The sequence below is a fragment of the Meleagris gallopavo genome, chromosome 22, assembly GCF_905368555.1.
Source record: "Meleagris gallopavo chromosome 22, MGAL_WU_HG_1.1, whole genome shotgun sequence".
NCBI lineage: Eukaryota > Metazoa > Chordata > Aves > Galliformes > Phasianidae > Meleagris > Meleagris gallopavo.
Window position 1 is genome coordinate 4388146 of NC_139425.1, and position 13421 is coordinate 4401566.

Genomic DNA, 13421 nt, shown 5'->3' on the forward strand with positions numbered 1-13421 from the left:
TACGAGACTACGAGGACGGCGCCGGGATGGCCTTCCTGCCACAGAGAGTGCGCGGGGGGATCTGGGCACTGTCAATAAACCCTTTCATGCACCCTAAAATGAGCAGTTGTTGCGTCTCTTTCTTTCTGGAAGGTAAACCATAAGCCTGGAATCCCAGTGCAAAACGGGGACGGGGAACGAGGAAGAGGTCGACTGGTGAAACCGTTGACTTCCAGAGCCCTGAGAGCCCCAGCTCTGTGACTGCGTGGCAGCACGCACCAGGGGGGCAGAGGGCTGAGCAGGGCTCTGCCTGCTGCTGCAGCACAGCCCGGCCGTGTGGCAGCTGCACCTGAGGCCGCACGGCCACCAGCGACCAGGGAGGGGCTTTGGCACGGCACTTGGGGAGCGCAGAGCCCACCGTGCTGCTGCTGCCTGTCCTCCTCTGGAGCTGCTGCAGACGGGGCCTGTCCTGCCCGGCAGCAGCCACCCACCCGGGCTGAGCCTCAGGGCTGCTTCTGGGGCAGCTCCCCTTCACATCTGCTCCACAGAAGGTGCCGCTGGGGCACCTTTGAAAGACGTGGAGCTTTTGAAAGTGTCCCAGCAGAGGCCATGAAGATGCTGAGGGCTGCAGCACCTCTTCTACAAAGACAGGCTGAAGGTGCTGGGCTCGTTCAGCCTGGAAGCATTCCATAGGAGACCTCATTGTGGCTTTCCAGTCCTTAAAAGGAAGTTATAAACAGGGTGGAAATAGACTTTTTACATGGATGGATGCTGATAAGATGAAGGAGAACATTTTTAAACTAAAAGAGGGAAAATCTTCACTGAGAAGTTGAGGTCCTGGCACAGGCTGCCCAGAGAAGTTGTGTATGCTTCCTCATCCCTGGAGGTGCTCAAAGAAAGGTTGGATGGGGCCATGGGCAACCTGATCTTGAACCTGATTTACTGGTGGGCAACTGTGCCCGCAGCAGGGGGCTGGAACCAGATGATATTTGAGGTCCCTCCTAAGCCAAGACATTTTGTGATTTGTTGAAGAGGAAAAGCAGAGTCCAGTATCATTGCAAATCATCACTGCATTGCATTGCTGAACAGCACTTGTTGCTTTTCCTTTACATAGCCGTATTTTGACTTAAGGAGTGAAGAAATAAATACAACTGTACAATGGTGATGCCAGGAGAGTGCTGTGTCCTATTGTTTGCAAGGTTTGTTCCTCAGGGAGGAGAATAAATTCTGCAGTTTAGGTGTAAAAATGCCCAATTTCTTGAACTCTTCTTTCACGAGCAGAGAAGTCCTTCCAGTTGTTGCTCATCTGGTGGCTCTGGAGCTCTGGCAGAGAGCTGTGACCAGCAGAGTTGGGGCTGCAGCCACTGCCCTGACTGCTGGCTTTTTGGGATCACTCCTCACCTACACATTTCTTCCCCTACCTGTTTGCTTTGGCAATAGCTCTCTTCTGGCCTTCTGGGTTCTTCAGCTGTGTGGGGAGATCAGTTTGCCCAGCTATGTTAAAGGGAAAAAAATAGTAATCGCTTTCCTGTATGTCATCTTTTTTTTCTGTGGACTAACAAATGCTTAATGATTTCATCAGCACCATTTTTGCAAGGCACTAGTCCTGTACCCCAGGGATGCTCTCTGATGTCAGCAGTCTCCCAGTAGCACCAACTCAAAGAAAAGCACTAGGTGCATGTAGCAAAGGAAAGAAAGGGGAGATGAGCAAGCCTTGGTTTCTTTGATGTGGTTGCCATGCTTTTATTTGATATTTAAAATTTAGAGAGCAAGGCAACAAAATCAATGATGCTCTATGAGCCTTTGAAATCACAGCTCTTCCTGCAGGACCAAGTGCTTTTTCTGTAGAGGAAAAGTTTGATCCAGAGGCTGTGGGAATGGGCAGTTCTCTTCCCTTCGGTGTTTGGATCAGGCCTGGGGAGGTTTGAGTTTTGTGTGGTCCTGTGGGGATCCAGGAGTTGGACTCAGTGATCCTTAACTGCTGCCTTACTTCTGGGCTTCCAAAATTTGAACAGAAATTAAATAGGATGTTGAAACCAATTATCTAAGTAAAAAGAATTAGAGGATGGGAGCTGTGTACCTGAAGGATGCAGAAGGATCCAAGTAATGGTTTGCAGAGCTTTTTCTCTGTAGTTGATCCTGGCAAGTCTGGCTGAGGTCTGTCACCTTTACCATCTGATGACAAGGTGGTAGCTATTCAGCAATGTGAGTTGGTGATGTCAGTCCCTGCGATACTCAGCTGCCATCAAGGGCAGACCCAGAATCAGGACAGAGGTGTGCTGTTGGGCAGTTATGCCATATCAGCTCGCAAGCTACCTCTAAAGAAAGCTCAGTGCCTTTCAATATTTAGCGCTGTGTGTAGCACCTGCTACATCTTTTCTAGAAGCAGTGCTGCTCTATAATGCTAGAAATGCCCCTAAAAGAAGCAACTGTAGTTCAAGGATGCATGAATTTGCTTTTCTTAAGTCACATTTGCCGGATTGCTTACTAGTAGTTCATGAGGTTAATGCAGGCTGAAAAAACTCTGAAACAGAAAGTCCTTTTCTAAACATTTCAGTTCTTGTTTCAACACAAAGACCCTATTGAATTACCTTTTTGAAGGCTTTTTTTTTCTTTTTTTCTTATATATTTTTTTTAATCTTCAAGAAAGATAATATTTTGGAGCCTTTCATCTAGGAGTGAAGCACTCTGCCAGAAGGAAGGAAAGGTTAAGAAGGGTGTGAGGATGCTCTTCTGATGAAGATCAGCTCTTCATGTATGACCAGTTAGTAAACTGGAGAGCCATTCCCAAGAGAGATAGAGAGAGGGTGGCAGACAAAAGGTACAGTCCCTTGTGGGGCGCAGTGTTGGTATGCGGTAGATATGTAAGGACCGGGAAATGACCTCTGACTGTGTCAGAGCACTATGGGAGGAATTAATAGGGATAGGGACTGTTGGGCAGTGCTGTAGTGATCATAAGGCAATTGTATGTCGAAAATAGCTGAAGTAGCCTGAGCAATGGCAGACTTTCCCATGGGTTGGACAAGAAAATGAGATAAGGTTCTGTATGTAGACACCTGTTGGCTCCAATTTTCCTTGCACTGACAATGGTTTTGTGCCAAGTTATCTCCACTGACTCCAATGGATTTTCTCCAATACACAGTGCAGTTTAAATCAGATGCAGGACCACTTCTCTCTTCTTTCCAATTAATGAATCTCTTTCAAAACCTCCTGTACCAGATGTTACAATTGTAAACAAATCATCCTGGCAAACAAAAGTATCTTCTCATATATTAATGTCTCTGTCACAGTAGGCGAGGTCCTAGCATCAATGCCTCTATCTGCCTCTGGATCTACTCATAAAACATCAGTTATACGACGTTTTTTTTGGCAAATGGGTATCTTCCATGAAGAAGCCATTTCCATTCCAATACAACAGTGCTTTTATATGGACTGTTTCGGTCCATGTTGTGCAACCCTTTTGCACAATGATTCATTATGCTATCTTGCTTCTTGATATGCTGAATCATTGCATGATACTTTGCCAGCTTCTTTGTATGCCAACAATAACTTGCTCATGTTTCAAAGATATAGAAGGCTGCAAAAATCACTGCAGCACAGAGAGCCTGAACATTTGGCTGAGAGGGTTCTCAGCAGGCTTTAAACTCCTCCACATGGGTGAGGACATTATCTTTCAGCTCCTGCTCTCTTTGGATGGTTGTAGGAAATTGCATATGGCTTCCACTTGTCACTAGAAAGCTGGAGACGGCCCAAATTCCCATTCCCTTTACACTGGCAGCATTTAACAGTTTTGCATTGTGGCCCTTTAGAGTAAGTCAGTTCTCTTGTGCATGGGGAGCCATCTGCATTCAGAGGCTTGACCTACTGGAACCATTCAGCCACAGAAAAGACTTAGGAAATAGCCTTTAACCACTTATGGTGGCCACTGTGGGACTTCCTGATGTGTGCTGCCAGAGCCTCCCCATCTCTGGGGTGTTGATGTGAGGAGGAGGAGGGTAAATTAAAACCTTTTGTACCGCACTGGCTGTAACAGTGTAAATTCCTCCACGTGACTCTTGGGTACGCTGGGTGATGTGTTACTTATGTATTGTGATGTGCGACTTATTTTTCATAACTCGGGGATCTGGTAGTGATTTCCAAGTTCCATTTTATAAATTAGTTTACTTTATGTCACGGATGTACAGGACTGGATGTTGTAGAAACAAGTGATTCTTTCCCTTGTTGATCCTAGAGGTCTTTCTGAGTTGCTTTTTTTGTTGAGAGTTCTAATTGAAAGTATTTTTTGAATCAGAAGGAATTCAGAATTGACTGCATATATTAATAGCTATTCTAAACACAGGACAAGATTTTGATCTGAAGCACATTACACTGTTTGAAAACAGAGATTTTAGGCATACGCACTTTTGTACTTTTAAAATATATTCTTCTTCCAATGCTATTTTGTATTTCCCAATGTAGCTCAGTTAAGTAGCATGGCATAATACTGTGTACATTATGTACTTTGGAGAAGCATGTGGAAAACTGTTGTTTTTCCTATAAGCAGATTAACTTTGAATCCTAATGGAAAATCCTTGGTTTCGAAGGAGGTGTCCTGAAAGACCTTAAGAGTACATTTTCACATCTGATTTTTAAGTGTAATGATGGCAGCAATTTAACATACAAAAGTATCTGCTGTTTGCAGGTATCGTTACCTGCCTGGGACTTGTATGAGACAGGCAGCTAGAATACCTTTTCTTCCTGCCCTGTGCTAATTGCATGCTGAATTCTATAAGGATCTGTCCACGTGCAGTTAGGTTTTGATGTGAGATATAATAAATATCAGATTTTAAGGCAAAGTGTATACATATTTATCTGATGTGTATTTATAGAAAAGGTCAGGGGACTTACAGTAAGTGGTTTTATTCTGAGTCCTGGATATGTGAAACATTCTTCATATGGATGCTATAGTTACCATAATATTTATAACTCTGCTTTGTAATGTCTTTATGTATATCTAGTTTATTTCAGTTCTACTTATGTAGTGTCTTGCATTATTTTTCTATATATTTTTGTGTTTGTTAGTCTACATCTTCATTCCTGATGCTAGCAGCTGTGTGCCACCTTCTTGTCTCCCCACTCCTCTTGTACCCGAACACTTTTGCAGGGCTGCCCTGCCACAGAAATGGGTCAGACAAGTTACAGGAACCGTTGATTGGCTGGATGGGGATCCACCTAGCAACACCACCACACTAATGCTGGATTGGGAAATTTGCCCTACAGGAGTTTGTCTTGATTAAAGGCTTCAGTCTGTCTTTGCAACACAAACATAGGAGCCCCCATGCTGCTCTCTGAAATTTACAGCGTATTTTCTTTTTACTCAAGCATATTGAAGCAGAACAGAAGAAAGGATCAAAGGTACCGTAATGTTTCTATAAACAAGTACTACTTAGTTTGGTTTTTTATTTTTTTATCTGGGGTTTATTTTTTTCCAAACAAATCTTCTAGGCACATTAGGCTCAGATTACATTTTATTGCCAAATCACCAGCTGGCAACAAAATCACATATGTCTGTGTAAATAAAGTAGATGAGAAGCTGAACAGGAGATTGGGAGATGATTCAAGCAGTCATATTGGCATCTACACCTTAAAATGTGAGTGTTTTATCTGTCTATTCAGCAATGTCCTACATGGACCCCTTTTCAGCACGAAACACAAAATTACCCCAAGCTGAGATTCTAGTTTGTGGTTTTCCTCCCTTTTAGTGAATTTACAGGAAAACAGATAATTCTCTGGGACTATAATCCAAAACTTCATTTTTTGTTTGCTCATCAGGCAATGACTAATCCTCTCTCTGTTACTCAAATATAGGTGTAACTCTTGTGATGACTGATGTTATTATGAAGGATTTTCACTTTGAGGGCCAGATCATCCTTCCTTTGAAGGCAATACAGTTTTGCAATTGGCTTGAGGGTTCAGTTACTGTCTCTTTTGTGTATTTGGATTCACTTGTCAGTGAAACCTCAAAAATGATTAATTTATCTTTAAGGCCAATGTTGCTATTCCTTCTCCACTTCTAGATCGTCAACATTCACCTTAGTCTTCATGCCAGCATATAATTCCCAGGGAAAAAAAAAGGTCCTTTTTTTTTTTTTAATGCAAACATATCAGGAAGTTAGTAATCGTCATCTTGCTTCTACAAGCCAATGAACTAGAACATCTTTTTAGATGTGGGTTATCATGAGACAGTTTTCCTTCCACAGTCATGAAAAATAGGTTCATTTTGGCTAGAATTATGCTCCTTTCAGGTCTTTGGTGAAACAAAATTAGAATTTCTGCTAACTACTGAAGATTAAGATATTTGGGTGTAATTTTTTTGTTCAAATATCTCTAATCCGGAGGAGATTTGCTTAGCAGAGCTGAGAGATACAATTCCCTATGTTAGAGCAGCAGCACAGAAATGCCACAGCAGCTATCATGGATGTGTTTGCAGAGGCATTTTTGCCCTCAGTCAATAAACTCTGAGAGAGCCTAATTAATGTATGGGGAAAGAGCTCCATTATCCTTGATGTGGAAGACAGAAATGAAAAGGGTTAAGCAGTACATATGCTTTGTTTCTGGCTAACACTTCTTAATCCTTACAACTTTTCTTACCACCCTCATTTTAGGAGACTTTTCTGTCAAGAGATCCAATTCTTTTCTTTCCCCTCTATACTTCCCTCAACAACCCAAATTTTGGGGTGAGACACTTAAGTTTGGGAAATATCAGTGTGTACTAACTAGCTGACTTTTTTTTTTTCTCCCCAAATTGGACAGAATGGAGAATACTTCCTGCCTACTCAAAATCATCTGCATAGTAAGATAAAATGGGAGTTAACAAGGGTCAGGTTTATGACAGGGAAGGAAGGCTGCTAATGACCATTATCTATGCCACAAGTTTAACTTCATTACTTTTGCATTAAGTTCTTAATGCCCAAAGTAATAAGCAAACTGAGTCCTGTTGAACTGTAGTAACCTAATCTCTCCAAAAGAAATAGAGGGGAAAGCAGTCATTTGACATGGCCTTTATTTCATCTTCTCTTTCCCCATCCCCCATGCGCATCTCTGACATGTTGTGAGTTTCCCTTCCTTCTCACTGTCTTTTCTTTTTTTTCCTGTCTTCTCTCCTGAGTCTTTTCTGGCTGTCCAAAACTGTATTTGAAGTAGGATTTACTTTGATGTGTTCAGGCCTCCCATAGTACTGTCTGTGGGTTCGTCACATATAGAAGTCTGTCCTGATAATAAGTATGGAGCTAGACAAACTATGTTCAGAATCAAAAACTTTTGAATTTGAGGGGTAAGGTAACCTTGAGATGTCTGTGGTGTGGAGGTTGCAGGAAGGTAGAGCCCAGATCCACAAGAACATATTTACTGGGTGTTTTGCAGTGTGTTGTGCCCTTTCTCCAGTTATGCTGATGTTTATGGCTCTGAGCATGCCCTGCTTGATACTCACCAAATCCAAACAATTTAGTTTTAATGAATGAAGAACAAACACTACTAGAGAGAATTAAATGTAATTCATGATTTAGAATGAGATCTGCTGTTTTCCTACTCACCCTCAACTGTGTGAAACAGAAAATACTGAAATACCTTCTTCTGGTGTGACCTGCAGACTTCTGATCTGTAGATGGAAAAACAAAAGCTATTGAATAAGAAATTTCCTAATATGAGCTGTTTCTGGGTCAGCAGCCTGAAATAAAATTTCTAGTGCATCTTCTTTTGAGTTCCTCAACATAATGAGAGGGAAAGAATCAGTGGTGGCAGTTAACTGGGGAAACTGGTGGGTAAGAAATCCACTACTGCTAGTAGAAAAATGAAGTGGTAGCTGCTTGAGAAATATGATAGATTAGCTATATCTAGGAAAATAATAGAAACTGAGGAGAATTAAGCAATGAAAATGAAAACCTATGAAAAAAACTATCACAGTGCAACATAATGTGTTACCATAATCCAGTATTATAAGGTAAGCTCTGTATTAGCACCTTGCATTCTGAGTAAGAAGTGCCAAAGGCTGAGCATCTCTCTTATGACCTGTTCCCTGTTCAGAGCTATCAGGGTTACTACATACTAAGGATGCTGAGAAAATTGTCCCTCCATAATAACGTTTTCATGTTATTCAGCACACAGAGTTTTAGTTTCCTTGTCCCTCTCTGTCTTGCAAAGAATGTATCAATGTTGTTTTCTGTAGCCAGGAAACTGTGGTGAGTATCTGGTCCGGTGAGGCTTGATGCATCAGTCTGACAGCCATCATCTGTTTTAAGCAGTGCTATCTCCTCTCTACAGACCACTCTGCCTCCTGACTTGGCTCGACGTTACTGCTATTTTTTCAGCTTGTAGTGGTTGCAGGTTCTTCTTCAGATTGCTAACATCTTTCTTCACCTTACTCACAGATGAGATTTTTCTTGTATTTTTAAAATGAGAGGATCAGGTGAGCTACATGACAGGGCATATCAATTGAAGCTGATGGGAATGCTTCAGGTAGGAAGGAGTAAATGGTAGTCCTACCTCAGGTGTGTGTAAGTGCCTGCTAATTAAATGGTCTCTCCTGCATCTTTGGGACTGACTTGTAAGGAGGAGGAGGGTTAGTCAAGTGCTTGTTTAAGAAGTTGGAAACCTGTAAATTTGCTCTTATCAGTCACTGAGCTGGTCTTGTTGGGGAACTGAACTTCATCTCCCTTCTGCGAGTGGGAAAGGAATGTATTTCATCCTTCTGCTGGGCATTTAAGGTTGCCAACCATCAAATTAAAGTGGCTCTAAGTTTGATAAGTTTCTGGCCTTTCTTCTCACTTTCCTTATGCTCTTTCTTATCATTAACATCTCTTGTGTGACGGCATCTCTTGATGGTTGAAAGGACCATAGAGGTCCCACGTTTATTAAGATACCATTACACTGGTTCTGGGGAAAAACAAAACAAAACAAAAAACTAAACAAAACTTTATGCTCAGGTAAAGTACTCTCCTCCTTCAATAACAGAATTGAGTGAAAATGCAGACTTTTAAAATTCTGACTGCAGTCTCCTTTCAGACATGGAAACAACTTCATTAGATGCCAAATTAGGTACTCAGGCAACAAGAGCTGATTTTTAGAACAAACAAGCTGCCACAATTCTGAAGCTCAGGGTGAAGACGGCTAAGGGACAAGCAATTTTATTTTCTTGGAGCACAGAACAGATCAAGGGCTCCTGTGCAGTGAACTATAGCTGATTCAACACAGCCTGCAAAATTAAATTTTGTTCAGCTTAAGCATTTAATTACTGCAGATGTTCAGGAGATACTCTGTGAAGCATCACCTACTGGGGCCCTTTGGACAGATGCTGTTTTCTTTGACACTCCATCTGTCACTTAGAAATAATCACTGAAGCTTTAACTGGCATAGCCCTGCAGGGCTGGTCCCATCAGGGCATGGCATGGAAGAGGTTAAAAATAAGGTCAAGGTCATCACATGCCATGCATGTTATGAGGTAGATGAATGATGATTACACTTCTTGCTCTCCATGATTTTCAATGAAGAGCAGTGTGTATGTCATTAGAAACAGGCTTTTGCTTTCTGGAAGGTCTGATATGAATGATGATGTCCCTATAGCTTGTATGAGCCTTGCATTACAAGCATATTTTGGAGAAGAGCAAGATTTGCAGCACAAAATAGGAATTAGGTGTGTTATCTTGAGAAACATCTTTCTCTGGTCTTTTGTATCTCATTGTTAGTTCTAAGTACAAATTCCATGGAAACTTCTGATTTACTCTACTTAATGCTTTGTCCTAATGGCTATACAATTTCCCTTGCTTGTATTAGGTTACTGTAGTTTGTTAGTGTGGATTATTAATTGACCAATATTCTCTTCTCTTGGCTATTGGACTGTAGTGTCTGGGGCTTGTAATAAAACATTCATCAACAATTCCCACTCACCAGCTATATTTGGACAGTGAGTTGAATTGCCCTGAATTGCCCATAACCATTTTGCAAAGCTGGAAACTTTTCAAGGACCCAAGTGTGCATCACTATTAGTTTAGGCTTGCCTTTAGCAAGTCTGACTGGCTTGATAATTAACTATAATGCTGTTCCCCCTATGTTTGTGGTGTGCTCGGTTCCTCTCTTTGTCAAGTGTAAGTTTCCCAGGCTGGTGACTTGCCCCCAACCTTAAGGCTAGTAGGTTAACTTCTCATCCTACTCTTCATAAGCAACAAGTTTTATATGCCACTCTTCTTTCTGGCATGATTGTAAAGGACGTCAACTAGTATTCCATCTTGTTGCTTTATCAGGTAGGAAACGTTCAGGATAGCTTTTTTCTAGGGTGGTGACCTTGTTATAGGTATTGCCATCTTTTCCAGTCATTTTCTTCCAAGAACCTATCTCAGTAGGTTACAAGCACTGATTGGAACATTCAGTCATGCAAATCATTCTTTGAGGCTCAGTAATAACAACTACGTTAAATTAGTGCTCATTAACACCTAATTTCATTTCCTCTTGTTTATTACTCAGGCTTTGGGCATTGGTGTAGTGTGGTAAAGTATAGTTGATTAAATATCTTCTTCCCATCCTCCCTTTGTGTTCAGTATCTTCTTGAGAATAGTCCCAAAGGAAATCCATCAGGGACTGGTTTGCTGATGCCACTGTTTGCAGATGATGGCTGGGTACTCTCCTCCCCAGGGATCCTTCCGAATGAGAACTGAGTACTGCAGCACAAGAATCTACCACTGCCTGTGCTGTTCCTGTCTTGTATATTAGCTGAGAGCTGTGATTGAGGTTAGGGGCTTCACTGAGGCTTTTCTTTTGTCATATACCATACAGTTCTGTCTCTTCTTTGTCCTCCTGAATTGGCATATTATTGTGCATTGCCATTTTTTGGTCCATACTCCTTGTTGAAAGAAGTTGTTGGCTTCCAGGGATGTGCTTTACATCATGAGATCAATTAGTCTTGTTGGCCCTTCTGGAGACTCCTTTTTCTTATGTCCTGACTTATACTTCTGTGTCTGATTCCTGTTCTTACTTACTCTTCATATACATTTTGATCCCTTCTTCAGCTGCAGGAGAATATTTTTTCTTTTTCAGTGTTGGCTGCATCTCCTCATCCCAGGATTTAAATAAACTAGCATATTCTTCTGTTTTGCCAGCACTGAATTCACACAAGATAACAGAAAACCAAGCCCATACATTGTCAGCCAGTCACGCTGTAACAGTGTGGTGACTCTGTCACCTACCACACTTCTCATGCTCAGCCTACAGCTGTGAAAGTGTATTTTCCACTCTCTTCCAAGAACGTAGTCCGGAGAGCACTCCTCAGTTTGATGCCTGTCTCAATTTGCAGAACATCCTTGGACAGAACTGACATTGATAACAGTGAGAGAAGAGTCCTCACGAGAGCAACAGCAGCCTTTCATTGCCAGCTCCTCCACTGGGTCTGAGCTAATAACTGCCATGCTGCAAACATTATTTAATTTGTATGGGCCTGTTCCACAGCCTTCCTATGGACTTCAGGGGCACTGGATCATGCTGTATGGTAGCTACAGCTTTGCTTTATGACTCAGTATCACTACCTTGGAACACTCTCTGACAGATCAGTCAGATTTTCCATTAGAACATTCTCTGAGGACAGAAATGAGTGCTCAGCTAGCTGCCTGCTTACTAAAATGTCTGATTTCTCACTTGTGGATTTTTCCCAAATAACTTTCCTCTGCTATTAGAAAATTCTGGGTTTCAGGTGGGACACTTTGAGGGTGTCTTACAAAGAGTGGAGAATGACTGCTTGAATCTTTGCCAGTCACCCTTGCTTATTGTGTCTAAATGAGAGCAAACCATGGTGTGCAATGCAAAGTCGGGATGTGAGCAGAAAAATACATTGAGCATCTCAGTGCTCAGAGGAAGAAGGGAAGTAAGTAACAAATTATTAGCAGTTCACAGTTTTGTTGCTGTCTGCTCCTTTTGTTGGTTTTCTTCCTATCTGTTCTAGGAACTCTAAAGTAGTGCTATGAAGAATAATCAATTAATGCTTAGAAAGTAATTATAATGACTCCCAGTTTACACATGAATAGACAGAACGCAGCTTAGGTGACTGAGTCACAATCATTTTCTGAGTCTGATAGGGCATGGACAGCAACAAAAAGCCTGCTCAGCACTTGTGCTCTAATTGCTATTTTGCCAGAAAAGTTGGGGCTGGAGATCAAAGAGACAGCAATGAGTAATGAAGCTCTCTGAATGTAAATTGCTGTGCACCGTGTTTAAAAACAAAAACAGAAAAGCACTACATGCTGTAGTGATTTCACAAGTACTACACAACTCATGTAAGACTTGCTTGAGGTTTCACAGGGTGACCATGGGTCATACCAAGGGCAGGATCCAGGCATTGTGACTCTAGTGCTGAGCTTAACCACAAGACCATCTTTCTTCCTCCTGAGAACTTGATATTTTATTATTGAGTACCTTATCGATATGTGAAACTTTCCCCGTGTTCAGCCTGAAATGTGGTTAATGTAGAAATGTCTTTTTTACTTAGGTCATAATTCATAATGTCTTGCTTTTCTTGGAAAATATACAGCTTCAGTTCAGATGAGTGGTTGGGTGCTGTAATTCCTCATTGATAATATTCGCAGTTCTGCACGTCCAGTGAGTAAGTGCCTTCGGTGCTATGTGGTCAGACAGGAGAAGACATGCTGGAAGGATCATTTTTTTCTCTTTTCACCTCCTAGGATGAAGATGTTACCATGATGTAAAACCAGGTCAGGATGAAGTTCCCTCTTCATGTCTGGGGACATATTTTTGCTGTTTGAAAACCCACAGTGACCATATAACTGTAGAAGAGCAAGCATGAGCCTTGCTATCTTACTTTATATCCTATCAGCCAAAAGAGCAAGCCAGCTTTTGAGTCCTCTGGGGTCATTTTATTTTTAGGGCTGATGCCTGAAGCAGGAAGAAAACAGCTTGATCTGTAGGTTCTGCTCTGAGCTTCCAGTGCTGGCAGCAAAAACAACTTCTTTTGACATGCAAGCTGCCTTTAACCAATGGAAAAAGCCGTATGGGCCAGTAAGTTGCCATATTTCGAGTCTTGCTGTTCAGAGCCACAGTACAGTTCCTTGTTTATCACAGAGCTGCTTTACTTTTGATCTCTTTGGTCTATATTTGACATTCCAGCTGTTTTTCTGCCTCCTTATTTAATTTCAGGCTTTTTCTCTCCATGCTTTTTCAGGTTTTTCATTTTTCCTTGTTTGTCTGAAATCCATCTTGGAGACACTTGTTGCCCTGTTCTCTGATCTGTTTTGAGCCTCTGCCAGCTGCTGCTGCCAGTGGATAAAATGACTGAGTCACCACTTTGTGAATTTTGCATTTGCTTTTGGGGTGGCAGAGCCAAGGCCATCATGAACAAATCAAACAACCACAATAAAGGCCCAAAACACAAACACTGGAACTTAACCTCAAAGCATATGCTGGAGCCC

The 13421-nt window shown here is 41.8% G+C and overlaps 1 protein-coding gene and 1 pseudogene across 1 annotated transcript in view; one reads left to right on the plus strand and one right to left on the minus strand.

Moving 5' to 3' along the window:
• The window catches only part of LOC104913998 (uncharacterized), a 286339-nt gene that overhangs the window by 192821 nt on the left and 80097 nt on the right, over nucleotides 1–13421 (plus strand). The window lies entirely within an intron of this gene.
• LOC146542945 (uncharacterized) overlaps nucleotides 1–13421 on the minus strand; it is a 78224-nt pseudogene that overhangs the window by 1278 nt on the left and 63525 nt on the right.